This window comes from Balaenoptera musculus, chromosome Y (assembly GCF_009873245.2).
Source record: "Balaenoptera musculus isolate JJ_BM4_2016_0621 chromosome Y, mBalMus1.pri.v3, whole genome shotgun sequence".
NCBI lineage: Eukaryota > Metazoa > Chordata > Mammalia > Artiodactyla > Balaenopteridae > Balaenoptera > Balaenoptera musculus.
This window is the reverse complement of record NC_045807.1, coordinates 1,389,117-1,401,972: the sequence shown is the minus strand read 5'-3', so window position 1 is coordinate 1,401,972 and position 12,856 is coordinate 1,389,117. Positions and strand designations below refer to the sequence as shown.

At 38.8% G+C, this 12,856-nt stretch overlaps 1 protein-coding gene across 1 annotated transcript in view; it reads right to left on the bottom strand.

The window, feature by feature from the left end:
• LOC118889446 (protein WWC3-like) overlaps nucleotides 1–12,856 on the bottom strand; it is a 268,253-nt gene that overhangs the window by 97,447 nt on the left and 157,950 nt on the right. The gene's annotated exons all lie outside the window — the stretch shown is intronic.

Sequence of the window (12,856 nt, the reverse complement as noted above, 5' to 3'; positions counted from 1 at the left end):
ACTTTTTCTTTAGTATTTTCACAGTCAACTTTGCCTTCCTGGTCACGGATACCTGGAGGGCGATGAAGGGGAAAAGATGATGCACAGTTGAAAACCTTCCAGGTTAAAGGTAAGAAAGAAAAATCAGAGTCATATCAGACTGGAGATACGCCACAGAGAAGAGGTAACTATTAACTTAGACTCTACTGCAAAGCCTATGAACCTGAAAAATCACTCCCCAAGCTCAAGCAACTTTTCTTTATTTTCGTTAATATTCCTTTGGACTTCTCATCTTATACACTATACATGTGGCTTTCAGAATATCCTTAAATGTGCCTGGAATGGTTGCCAGGGAGTGATTGGCAATGAGATTTATTAAGGAAAATCTCAAAGACTTGGGAGAGCTTGATATGGAGAAGTTACTATGGACTGGTGAAAGAGGCAATGCTCTGCTCCTAATGCATCCCGTCTTCAGAGTGGTGTACTCATCCCTCTTTGCTGGAAATTTTGGCTGCTGGAGTCCCCTAGCTTCATCTCTTCCTGAGAACTACCCTAGAATGCAAGGCATTGCCTACCCTCAAGTCTGTACCTCTCCCCAAGGGTTGGACCTTGATCCATGATTGGTTGGTGTAGGGATAAAAGCAGGTAGCCACTTACTTCAGTTTGGGAGAACTCTGACTGGCCATTCTATCCCCAGAGCTTCCCATCAGGTAGGCTGAACCTATGTTGCAACTACATGGCAGGCAGGGTCTAGAATGTTGATCAGTTTCAAGACTAGCTTGAGTTTAGCAAGACTGCTTCATTAATGGTACTGAGTTCTTCCACCAGGATCAACAAAAGGCATGGTTGTCTCTATTTTGGGGCATGTTACAAGACGTTGATGATCATTGCCGAGATCCATTTGTTCATAAGGGGCTGAAAAATAGGGATACTTTCCTTATGCCCATCTTTCTTAACTTTTCACTTGGAATTGATCTATAAAGGAGAATTTCCTTCACCAATTGTGCAGTTACTAGAAAGCAAAACTCTCTAAGACTTCTAGGACAGTGTCAAAAGGTTTCTAGAGCCCACTTGAATAGGCTCCCACTGGCTAAAGATGACACACTCTGACCGTTAATAAGGATAGCAGTTTTAATGTATTAAAATACAAATTTTATTGCATGTATGAGTTCATGATAATGCTAAAAATAGCCACACTGATCATCTTTAGAAAATACTTGAGAATCCGCTCATGACTTTGAAAACTAGTAAATAAAGGTAAAGAAACAAGCATGTATCCTACTTTTCCTATAAAAACTCAAGCTCAGATTGATCAATGGAATTTTAATTTTTAAGAATTCAATTATTCAGGTTTTCATTGAATCCCTCTGAGATACTTCGTGTGCAAACATAGATCTTCAGTTTCCTATATAAATCTGTTAACCACATATATTATTCATGTTAGTGTAATGTGCTCACAGTGAAATAAGATGAGAAAAAGAAACCACCCTAAAAACCAAAGCAACCATGGTGCATTTTAACAGTGGTATGGAACCCACTGGGCTGTTTTTGTTTTGTTTTGTTTTGTTTTACCATGAAACTCCAATAGCTAGTCAAAGTTGTGTTTTTTTGTGTCTGGAGGAAAGTAGTTTTCCTACTTTGTTGGCTGGTGGCACATAGTATATATCTTTGGGTATAACTTCAGAAGAAATAAAGATAGTTTTTTGGAGCATATTAACTTCTCATTATTACCTGTGGTGTGAATTATTTCCTCATGATTCCAATGCCTCTAATAGGAAATAAAGTCCAACAAAATAAGGGTGAGATGAAAGAATCCAATGAATAATGACAAAATTAGGTAAATATGGAATAAATTATAACCACCCTCTTAAAAATACAAATGGAATAATTTCAGATATCATAATTTTAACTTCCAGCTTCATTTATTATGTCCTGTGTGAATTCCTAAATTTACTCAGAAGCAAAATGAGCCATCATGGTGATTACAGCTCATGCCATATTTTAAAGAAACCTTACTTTAACACAAATGGACATTTTAAATTGGAGGGAAACGGATACAGTTATGGAAGTTTGGGAATATCACTGGAACACAAATGCTCTGAAGGTCTGAAGTCCCACAGGTTGTAAATCAATGAACAGGACAAGGATAATTTAATAATATTCCAGGCATTGTTCCCAGAATTCATCATTTTTTCTGCTCTCCACTGGAAACACACCAAAGGAAAAGAATCAGGTGCCAGAAGCACCAAGTATTCTACAAACGCAGGCTAATTAATCTCCTTGTCACTATTGTCATGAAAGGCTTTACTGTTTACTGTTGAGAAAAGAGAGTTGGACCTTTAAATGCCTATACTTTTAAATACCCATCTAGTTTTATAGCACAAAATGTAACCTGTAATAACAAGCTCATAAAAATGTCGGTCAGAACAGGTGCTGGGATTGAAAGAAAAAAAAATGCCCATCGATTCCTTGGAGCTAACTTAGGATTTCCTCATATGTGGAGATGGTGATTTGAGTATGTAGGAATCTATTTTTATATAAATTATTTTTGTTATCTCCCCAAAGAAACAGGGATGAATTGTAATCCCCCAGATTTAACAGCCAGTTAGTCTTGGGTTCCAAGTCGAATGCTGGCACTTACTAGCTGTGGATTCTTGGCCAATGGACTAAACTTCACCTATTTTTTTGGGCCGTTGTGAGAATTTGACTTAATGAAGCTAAAATGCTTGGTACAATGTAGCTCTTCAATAAAGTGTAGCTATTACTCCGTGGCCGAGGCCCAGGACTGGCAAAGATTTGAAAATGTATACCTGAACAGAGCTTTTTAAAGGGCCCTCCGCTGCCATATACTCTTTTAACCATTCATTTACTCATTCACACATTTATATAACAAATTTTAGGGGCTTCCCTGGTGGCGCAGCGCTTAAGAATCCGTCTGCCAATGCAGGGGACGCGGGCTCTATCCCTGGTCCGGGAAGATCCCACATGCCACGGAGCAACTAAGCCCGTGCGCCACAACTACTGAGCCTGCGTGCCACAATTACTGGAGCCCACGTGCCTAGAGCCCATGCTCTGCAACAAGAGAAGCCACCACAATGAGAAGCCCACGCACCGCAGCAAAGAGTAGCTCCCGCTCGCCACAGCTAGAGAAAGACTGTGCGCAGCAATGAAGACCCAACACAGCCAAAAAAAAAAAAAAAAAAAAGAATAAAATAAATAAATTTTTAAATATATAAAAAAAAAACAACAAATTTTAAGCATTGGCCCTAGCTGAGCATAGAGATACATGACAGATACATATATTTTTTTCTTTATTGACGCAAAGTGACTCAGTTGTACACATATATACAATTTTTTTAGTATTCTTTTCTATTATGGTTTATCCCAGGAGACTGGATACAGTTCCCTGTGCTCTACAGTAGGACCTTGTTGTTTATGCATCCTATATATACTAGTTTGCACCTGCTAATCCCAGACTCCCACTCTGTCCCTCCCCCAACTCTCTCCCCCTTGGCAACCACCAGTCTGCTCTCTATGTCTGTGCTAACTCCTTTTGTTTTGATTTTATTCTCTTCAATCACAGGTGTGATGACCATTTTAACTCTACAGCAATTCTGAAGACCAGGAAAGTTCACGGCAAGCACGCTCTGTTGGATGTGGAGGTCTCCGCTGAGTTTCATTATGGTGTTTGCGTCCCAAAGCTCCCTCCCTCTCACCCCGATACCTGATAAAGTGCAGCTGATTGACTGATGAAGTCATCTTTTTAGGCCTGCCATCTGGGAGTCAGGGCCCAGACCCATCCCCGAAGGTAGCATGACCATTTATTTACTTTATTTATACGTTACCCTAAACTCCGGTCACGCTCAATAACACTTCTTAAGTACGACATCCATCCAGAAATATGATTACATTAAAACCTGAGTCAAGAACATAGGTTATTTTCAGCTACTAGGGAGTTAAAATTCACCTGTTAAAATCAAAATGTTGCTTATCTCAGGAAGACTTAATAGTTTCGCAATTCATTCCCCGGGTGTTTTTTTCACTCCTTCTTTTCACAGAACTTCACCTCAACGTACACCTTTCAGCATCACCTATGTCTGATCCTTTTCCTGTCAGTTCTTCTAAATTATTATGTTTTTCTGCAACCCTGTGACACCACTTTTTGTGCATCGCTGCTGCTCTGAAATTTTTCTAGAGTAGCCCATCCTAGCAAGAACATACCATAACTCAACATTTTATAGGTAGACTTCTGAGAGAAGCCGGGTCATTTGTGTAGAGACACAAGCAATCTGATTCTTATCATTTCAGAAAATGATAAAATTGGAAGCAATTTTTTTCTTGGTTTGCATCAATACTTTTATAGAAGAGTCTCCCTCTTGCTGGATATGCTATCTACTGCTGATTTCTTTCTTTTTTACTCTTGAACAAGAGTCAAGAAGACTAGTTCCAATTTTAGTTGCTTAATAAAATGGATGTGTTTCTGCAAAAATGTTTCCTTTTAAGAAGCAGGGGACAATTTAGCTTTTACGTACATATTTTTTTTAAATTTATTTTATTGGAGTATAGTTGATTTACAATGTGTTAGTTTCAGGTGTACAGCAAAGTGATTCAGATATATATATATACATATATATATGTGTATATATATATATATATTTATATATACTCATGCTTTTTCAAATTCTTTATCCATATAGGTTATTACGGAATACTGAGTAGAGTTCCCTGTGCTGTACAGTAGGTCCCTGTTGTTTATCTATTTTATATATAGTAGTGGGTATATGTTACACCCAAGCTTCCAATTTATCCCTCCCACCCATATTTCCCCTTTGGTAACCGCAAGTTTGTTTTTGAAATCTGAGTCCGTTTCTGTTCTATGAATAAGTTCATTTGTATCATTTTATACCAGGGACCTTTCCCACTCGTAATTTTCTTATTTCTAGTTGTAGCCTTTTCTTTTCCACCTAGAGAAGTTCCTTTAAGATTTGTTGTAGAGCTGGTTTGGTGGTGCTGAATTCTCTTAGCTTTTGCTTGTCTGTAAAGCTTTTGATTTCTCCATCAATATATTTTTAATTTCAATATATTTTATATTATATATTTAATACATATATTTTTAAAATTAACATGTTGGCTTAGAAATGAATGATATCACAAATGATCAAGGGTGATTAACCTGAACACCCTTTAACATGAAAAATGTGTTACTGCACATTCTATTGTGTATTCTCAAAGTCACAGAAGAGAGACCAAGACGTTATATCATTCTGGAAAATCCACGTATTTCCCAAAGAGGTACTCTTTGCTTTATTTTGTCATGTTTCTGATGTATCAATCATGGAGAAAAATGGGAAATAGTCTCACTACTTAAATGCATAAAAATATACTATGGATTCATGACTAATTCAGATGGACTGAAGCCACGGTCCCTCTCTTCAAGAGAACTGGAGAGGTATATTGTGTATAACATTTAAGCCTGTCCCCTCTCTGCTCTTAAGAATTTCAAGATTAAATTAATGTCCCAAGAAGGGAAGCTTCTAATTAGCCCCTTTCATTCCACTTAACCAGAACACAATAAATCCTCCCTTCAATTATATTAATGTAATCCCTAGGGGAACAACCATCGGACTCTGCAGAGAAACCCCCTCACAGCAGTGACTTGTCACTGCTTCCTCAAGGTACATCAGCTCCTTCCGATTTCCCTGCAGCACTTCCATTAATTTTGCAGTTGGGGTCAAGTCCTTGGCAAAACGAAGTTTCCGGCTACGCTGGGTTACCATCACCTTGCTGTCTCTCTTCAGAAGCCATTCATGGAGTACAAATATAAGTTCATTACTTTGAAAGAATTGCAACCTTGAGATTTATTTGAAACTATTGTAAAAATGGTTCCCCTTCTGAAATAGTTGCCCAATACAGACAGACCAACGCTAGTGGACACTACTTCTGTCACCCCTCCGGATTCCCTTCATGGGGTCATTGTACGTAATCACCAGCTGCCCTGAGTGTTCACTGCTGATCACACACAGCATTATTCTTCTCCAGAAAAATGTCCTTCGAGAGTGTTCCAGCTTTGGTGCTATTGGCATCTGAGGCTGCATCATTTGTGGTTCTGGGGGCTGCTCAGTGAATTAATAGGTTGTTGACGAGCATCCCCATTCTTCACACTCCAGAGCTCCCTGTAGGATCAGGGTGGAGCTGAACTCCAGCTGAAGCTACAATGTGCCTTAACTTCTTCCCCTGCAATGTCTTTTTTTTTTTTTTTTGAATTTTTGAATTTCATTTTATTTATTTTTTTCTACAGCAGGTTCTTATTACTTACCCATTTTATACATATTAGTGTATACATGTCAATCCCAATCTCCCAATTCATCCCACCACCATCCCCCACCACCACTTTCCCCCCTTAGTGTCCATACGTTTGTTCTCTACATCTGTGTCTCTATTTCTGCCCTGCAAACCAGTTCATCTGTACCATTTTCTAGGTTCCACATCTATGCGTTAATATTTGTTTTTCTCTTTCTGATTTACTTCACTTGGTATGACAGTCTCTAGATCCATCCACATCTCTACACATAACTCAATTTCATTCCTTCTTATGGCTGAGTAATATTCCATTGTATATATGTACCACATCTTCTTAATCCATTCGTCTGTCGATGGGCATTTAGGTTGCTTCCATGACCTGGCTATTGTAAACAGTGCTGCAATGAACATTGGGGTGCATGTGTCTTTTTGAATTATGGTTTTCTCAGGGTATATGCCCAGTAGTGGGATTGCTGGGTCGTATGGTAGTTCTATTTTTAGTTTTTTAAGGAACCTCCATACTGTTCTCCATAGTGGCTGTATCAATTTACATTCCCACCAACAGTCCAAGAGGGTTCCCTTTTCTCCACACCCTCTGCAGCATTTGTTGTTTGTAGATTTTCTGATGATGCCCATTGTAACTGGTGTGAGGTGATACCTCATTGTAGTTTTGATTTGCATTTCTCTAATAATTAGTGATGTTGAGCAACTTTTCATGTGCTTCTTGGCCATCTGTATGTCTTCTTTGGAGAAATGTCTATTTAGGTCTTCTGCCTATTTTTTGATTGGATTCTTTGTTTTTTTAATATTGAGCTGCATGAGTTGTTTATATATTTTGGAGATTAATCCTTGGTCCGTTGCTTCATTTGCAAATATTATCTCCCGTTCTGAGGGTTGTCTTTTCGTCTTGTTTGTAGTTTCCTTTGCTTTGCAAAAGCTTTTACGTTTCATTAGGTCCCATTTGTTTATTTTTGTTTTTATTTCCATTACTCTAGGAGGTGGATCAAAAAAGATCTTGCTGTGATTTATGTTAAAGTGTGTTCTTCCTATGTTTTCCTGTAAGAGTTTTATAGGGTCCAGTCTTACATTTAGGTCTCTAATCCATTTTGAGTTTATTTTTGTGTATGGTGTTAGGGAGTGTTCTAATTTCATTCCTTTACATGTAGCTGTACAGTTTTCCCAGCACTACTTGTTGAAGAGACTATCTTTTCTCCATTGTATATCCTTGCCTCCTTTGTCATAGATTAGTTGACTATAAGTGCATGGGTTTATCTCTGGGCTTTCTATCCTGCTCCATTGATCTATGTTTCTGTGTTTATGCCAGTATCATATTGTCTTGATTACTGTAGCTTTGTAGTATAGTCTGAGGTCAGGGAGTCTGATTCCTCCAGCTCCGTTTTTTCCCCTCAAGACTGCTTTGGCTATTTGGGGTCTTTTGTGTCTCCATACAAATTTTAAGATTTTTTGTTCTAGTTCTGTAAAAAATGCCATTGGTAATTTGATAAGGATTGCATTAATCTGTAGATTGCTTTGGGTAGTAGAGTCATTTTCACAATGTTGATTCTTCCAATCCAAGAACATGGCATATCTCTCCATCTGTTTGTATCCTCTTTAATTTCTTTCATCAGTGTCTTATAGTTTTCTGAAGACAGGTCTTTTGTCTCCCTAGGTAGGTTTATTCCTAGGTATTTTATTTATTTTTTGTTGCAGTAGTAAATGGGAGTGCTTCCTTAATTTCTCTTTCAGATTTTTCATCATTAGTGTATAGGAATGCAAGAGATTTCTGTACATTAATTTTGTATCCTGCAACTTTACCAAATTCCTTGATTAGCTCTAATAGTTTTCTGGTGGCATCTTTAGGATTCTCTATGTATAGTATCATGTCATCTGCAAACAGTGACAGTTTAACTTCTTTTATTTCTTTTTCTTCTCTGATTGTCGTGGCTGGAACTTGCAAAGCTATGTTGAATAATAGTGGTGAGAATGGACATCCTTGTCTTGTTCCTGATCTTAGAGGAAATGCTTTCAGTTTTTCACCATTGAGAATTATGTTTGCTGTTGCTTTGTCATATATGGCCTTTATTATGTTGAGGTAAGTTCCCTCTATGCCCACTTTCTGGAGAGTTTTTATCATGAATGGGTATTGAATTTTGTCAAAAGCTTTTCCTGCATCTATTGAGATGATCATATGGTTTTTCTCCTTCAATTTGTTAATATGGTGTACCACACTGATTGATTTGTGTATATTGAAGAATCCTTGCATCCCTGGGATAAATCCCACTTGATCATGGTGTATGATCCTTTCAGTGTGTTGTTGGATTCTGTTTGCTAGTATTTTGTTGAGGATTTTTGCATCTATATCCATCGGTGATATTGGTCTGTAATTTTCTTTTTTTGTAGTATCTTCATCTGGTTTTGGTAACAGGGTGATGGTGACCTCATAGAATGAGTTTGAGAGTGTTCCTTCCTCTGCAGGTTTTTGGAAGAGTTTGAGAAGGATGGGTGTTAGCTCTTCTCTAAACGTTTGCTAGAATTCACCTGTGAAGCCGTCTGGTCCTGGACTTTTGTTTGTTGGAAGATTTTTAATCAGTTTCAATTTCAGTACTTGTGATTGGTCTGTTCATATTTTCTGTTTCTTCCCAGTTCAGTCTTGGAAGGTTATACCTTTCTAAAAATTTGTCCATTTCTCCCAGGTTGTCCATTTTATTGGCATAGAGTTGCTTGTAGTAGTCTCTTAGGATGCTTTGTATTTCTGCGGTGTCTGTTGTAACTTCTCCTTTTTCATTTCTAATTTTATTGATTTGAGTCCTCTCCCTCTTTTTCTTGATGAGTCTGGCTAATGGTTTATCAATTTTGTTTATCTTCTCAAAGAACCAGCTTTTAGTTTTATTGATCTTTGCTAATGTGTCCTTCATTTCCTTTTCATTTATTTCTGCTCTGATCTTTATGATTTCTTTCCTTCTACTAACTTTGGGTTTTGTTTGTTCTTCTTTCCCTAGTTCCTTTAGGTGTAAAGTTAGATTGTTTATTTGAGATTTTTCTTGTTTCTTGAGGTAGGCTTGTATTGCTATAAACTTCCCTCTTAGAACTGCTTTTGCTGCATCCCATAGGTTACGGATCGTCGTGTTTTCATTGTCATTTGTCTCTAGGTATTTTTTGATTTCCTCTTTGATTTCTTCAGTGATCTCTTGGTTATTTAGTAATGTCTGGTTTAGCCTCCATGTGTTTGTGTTTTTTACGTTTTTTTTCCTGTAATTGATTCCTAATCTCATAGCATTGTGGTCAGAAATGATGCTTGATATGGTTTCAGTTTTCTTAAATTTACTGAGGTTTGATTTGTGACCCAAGATGTGATCTATCCTGGAGAATGTTCTGTATGCACTTGAGAAGAAAGTGTATTCTGCTGTTTTTGAATGGAATGTCCTATACATATCAATTAAATCTATCTGGCCTATTGTGTCATTTAAAGCTTCTGTTTCCTTATTAATTTTCTGTCTGGATGATCTTTCCATTTGTGTAAGTGAGGTGTTAAAGTCCCCGACTATTATTGTGTTGCTGTCAATTTCCTCTTTTATAGCTGTTAGCGTTTGCCTTATGTATTGTGGTGCTCCTATGTTGGGTGCATATATATTTATAATTGTTATATCTTCTTCTTGGATTGATCCCTTGATCATTATGTAGTGTCCTTCCTTGTCTCTGGTAACATTCTTTATTTTAAAGTCTATTTTATCTGATATGAGTGTTGCAACTCCAGCTTTCTTTTGATTTCCATTTGCATGGAATATCTTTTTCCATCCCCTCACTTTCAGTCTGTATGTGTCCCTAGGTCTGAAGTGGGTCTCTTGCAGACAGCATATATATGGGTTTTGTTTTTGTATCCATTCAGCAAGCCTGTGTCTTTTGGTTGGAGCATTTAATCCATTCACATTTAAGGTAATTAGTGATATGTATGTTCCTATGACCATTTTCTTAATTGTTATGGGTTTGTTTTTGTAGGTCCTTTTCATCTCTTGTGTTTCCCACTTAGAGAAGTTCCTTTAGCATTTGTTGTAGAGCTGGTTTGGTGGTGTTGAATTCTCTTAGCTTTTGCTTGTCTGTAAAGCTTTTGATTTCCCCATCGAATCCGAATGAGATCCTTGCCGGGTAGAGTAATCTTGGTTGTAGGTTCTTCCCTTTCATCACTTTAAATATGTCATGCCACTCCCTTCTGGCTTGTAGAGTTTCTGCTGAGAAACCAGCTGTTAACCTTATGGGAGTTCCCTTGTATGTTATTTGTCGTTTTTCCCTTGTTGCTTTCAATAATTTTTCTTTGTCTTTAATTTTTGTCAGTTTGATTACTATGTGTCTTGGCATGTTTCTCCGTGCATATATGCTGCCTGGGGCTCTCTGCGCTTCCTGGACTTGGGTAGCTATTTCCTTTCCCATGTTAGGGAAGTTTTCAACTATAATCTCTTCAAATATTTTCTCGGGCCCTTTCTCTCTCTCTTCTCCTACTGGGACCCCTATAATGCTAATGTTGTTGCGTTTAATGTTGTCCCAGAGGTCTCTTAGGCTGTCTTCATTTCTTTTCATTCTTTTTTCTTTATTCTGTTCTGTGGCAGTGAATTCCACCATTCTGTCTTCCAGGTCACTTATCCGTTCTTCTGCCTCAGTTATTCTGCTGTTGATTCCTTCTAGTGCAGTTTTCATTTCAGTTATTGTATTGTTCATCTCTGTTTGTTCTTTAATTCTTCTAGGTGTTTGTTCTTTAATTCTTCTAGGTCTTTGTTAAACATTTCTTGCATCTTCTCAATCTTTGCCTCTATTCTTTTCCGAGGTCCTGGATCATCTTCACTATCATTATTCTGAATTCTATTTCTGGAAGGTTGCCTATCTCCATTTCATGTAGTTGTTTTTCTGGGGTTTTATCTTGTTCCTTCATCTGGTACATATTCCTCTGCCTTTTCATCTTGTCTATCTTTCTGTGAATGTGGCTTCCCTTCCACAGGCTGCAGGATTGTAGTTCTTCTTGCTTCTGCTGTCTGCACTCTGGTGGATGAGGCTATCTACGAGGCTTGTGCAAGTTTCCTGATGGGAGAGACTGGTGATGGTGGGTAGACCTGGGTGTTACTCTGGTGGGCAGAGCTCAGTAAAACTTTAATCCACTTGTCTGCTGATGGGTGGGGCTGCATTCCCTCCCCGTTGGTTGTTTGGCCTGAGGCAACCCAACACTGGAGCCTACCTGGGCTCTTTGATGGGGCTAATGGCAGACTCTGGGAGGGCTCACGCCAAGGAGTACTTCCCAGAACTTCTGCTGCCAGTGTCCTTGTCCCCACGGTGAGCCACATCCACCTCCTGCCTCTGCAGGAGACCCTCTGACACTAGCAGGTAGGTCTAGTTCAGTCTCCCCTGGGGTCACTGCTCCTTCCCCTGGGTCCCAATGCGCACACTACTTTGTGTGTGCCCTCCAAGAGTGGAGTCTCTGTTTCCCCCAGTCCTATCGAAGTCCTGCAATCAAATCCCACTAGCCTTCAGATTCTGATTCTCTAGGAATTCCTCCTCCCGTTGCCAGACCCCCAGGTTTGGAAGCCTGACGTGGGGCTCAGAACCTTCACTCCAGTGGGTGGACTTCTGTGGTATAAGTGTTCGCCAGTCTGTGAGTCACCCACCCAGCATTTATGGGATTTGATTTTATTGTGATTGTGCCCCTCGTACCGTCTCACTGTGGCTTCTCCTTTCTCTTTGGATGTGGGGTATCTTTTTTGGTGAGTTCCAGTGTCTTCCTGTTGATGACTGTTGAGTAGTTAGTTGTGATTCCAGTGCTCTCGCAAGAGTGAGTGAGCACATGTCCTTCTACTCTGCCATATTGAACCAATATCCTGGCAATGTCTTGCTTCCATTACTTGCTTGCAGTCTTTTATGAATAAGTCATTTGCATCAGGTGCTGCCTCACAGGAATTCTGCCCAAGAGAACAATGTATTTCAATATCTTCTTCCTTCTCATCCCCCTCATCATCCAAATAGGCACTATCACCAGATTTTACATCATTTTACACATGTTAATTCTTATCTACATAGCATGTCTGTACCTTAGAACTGGGGGCATTAGAAGGGTGAAGAAACTTGCCCATGGGCTTATGGTTGATTCGTGACACATAGGAGGTGACTTGGACCCACATTTGAAAAATAATTCTGGACATAAGCACTGCCAAAGGGCTGTGCAAATTCTAAAGCGCCCGACCCATTAGCTGTTCATTTTGCTACCTGACAAGGGACACATATTTAGTTAAAAATGAATTACACACAGTATTTCTCACAAATAACTATCTTGATCATCTCTTCCTATTTAGATTCAAGTAGTATGCAAAGATTATTTCTAAAGACAAGTACCTGTTTCAGGACAGAACAAGAATTCATTGGAGGAAATATATGAGACATGCATTACCGTGTGTGCGTGTGTGTGTGTGTGTGTGTGTGTGTGTGTGTGTGTGTGTGCATGCTCTCATAAAATGGATTGAAAACTTCAGCAAGGAGCATATGGTTGCATGTGAAAACATATGAATATCCACAGGTCTGAAATCTGTGCCCATTTTTTCAG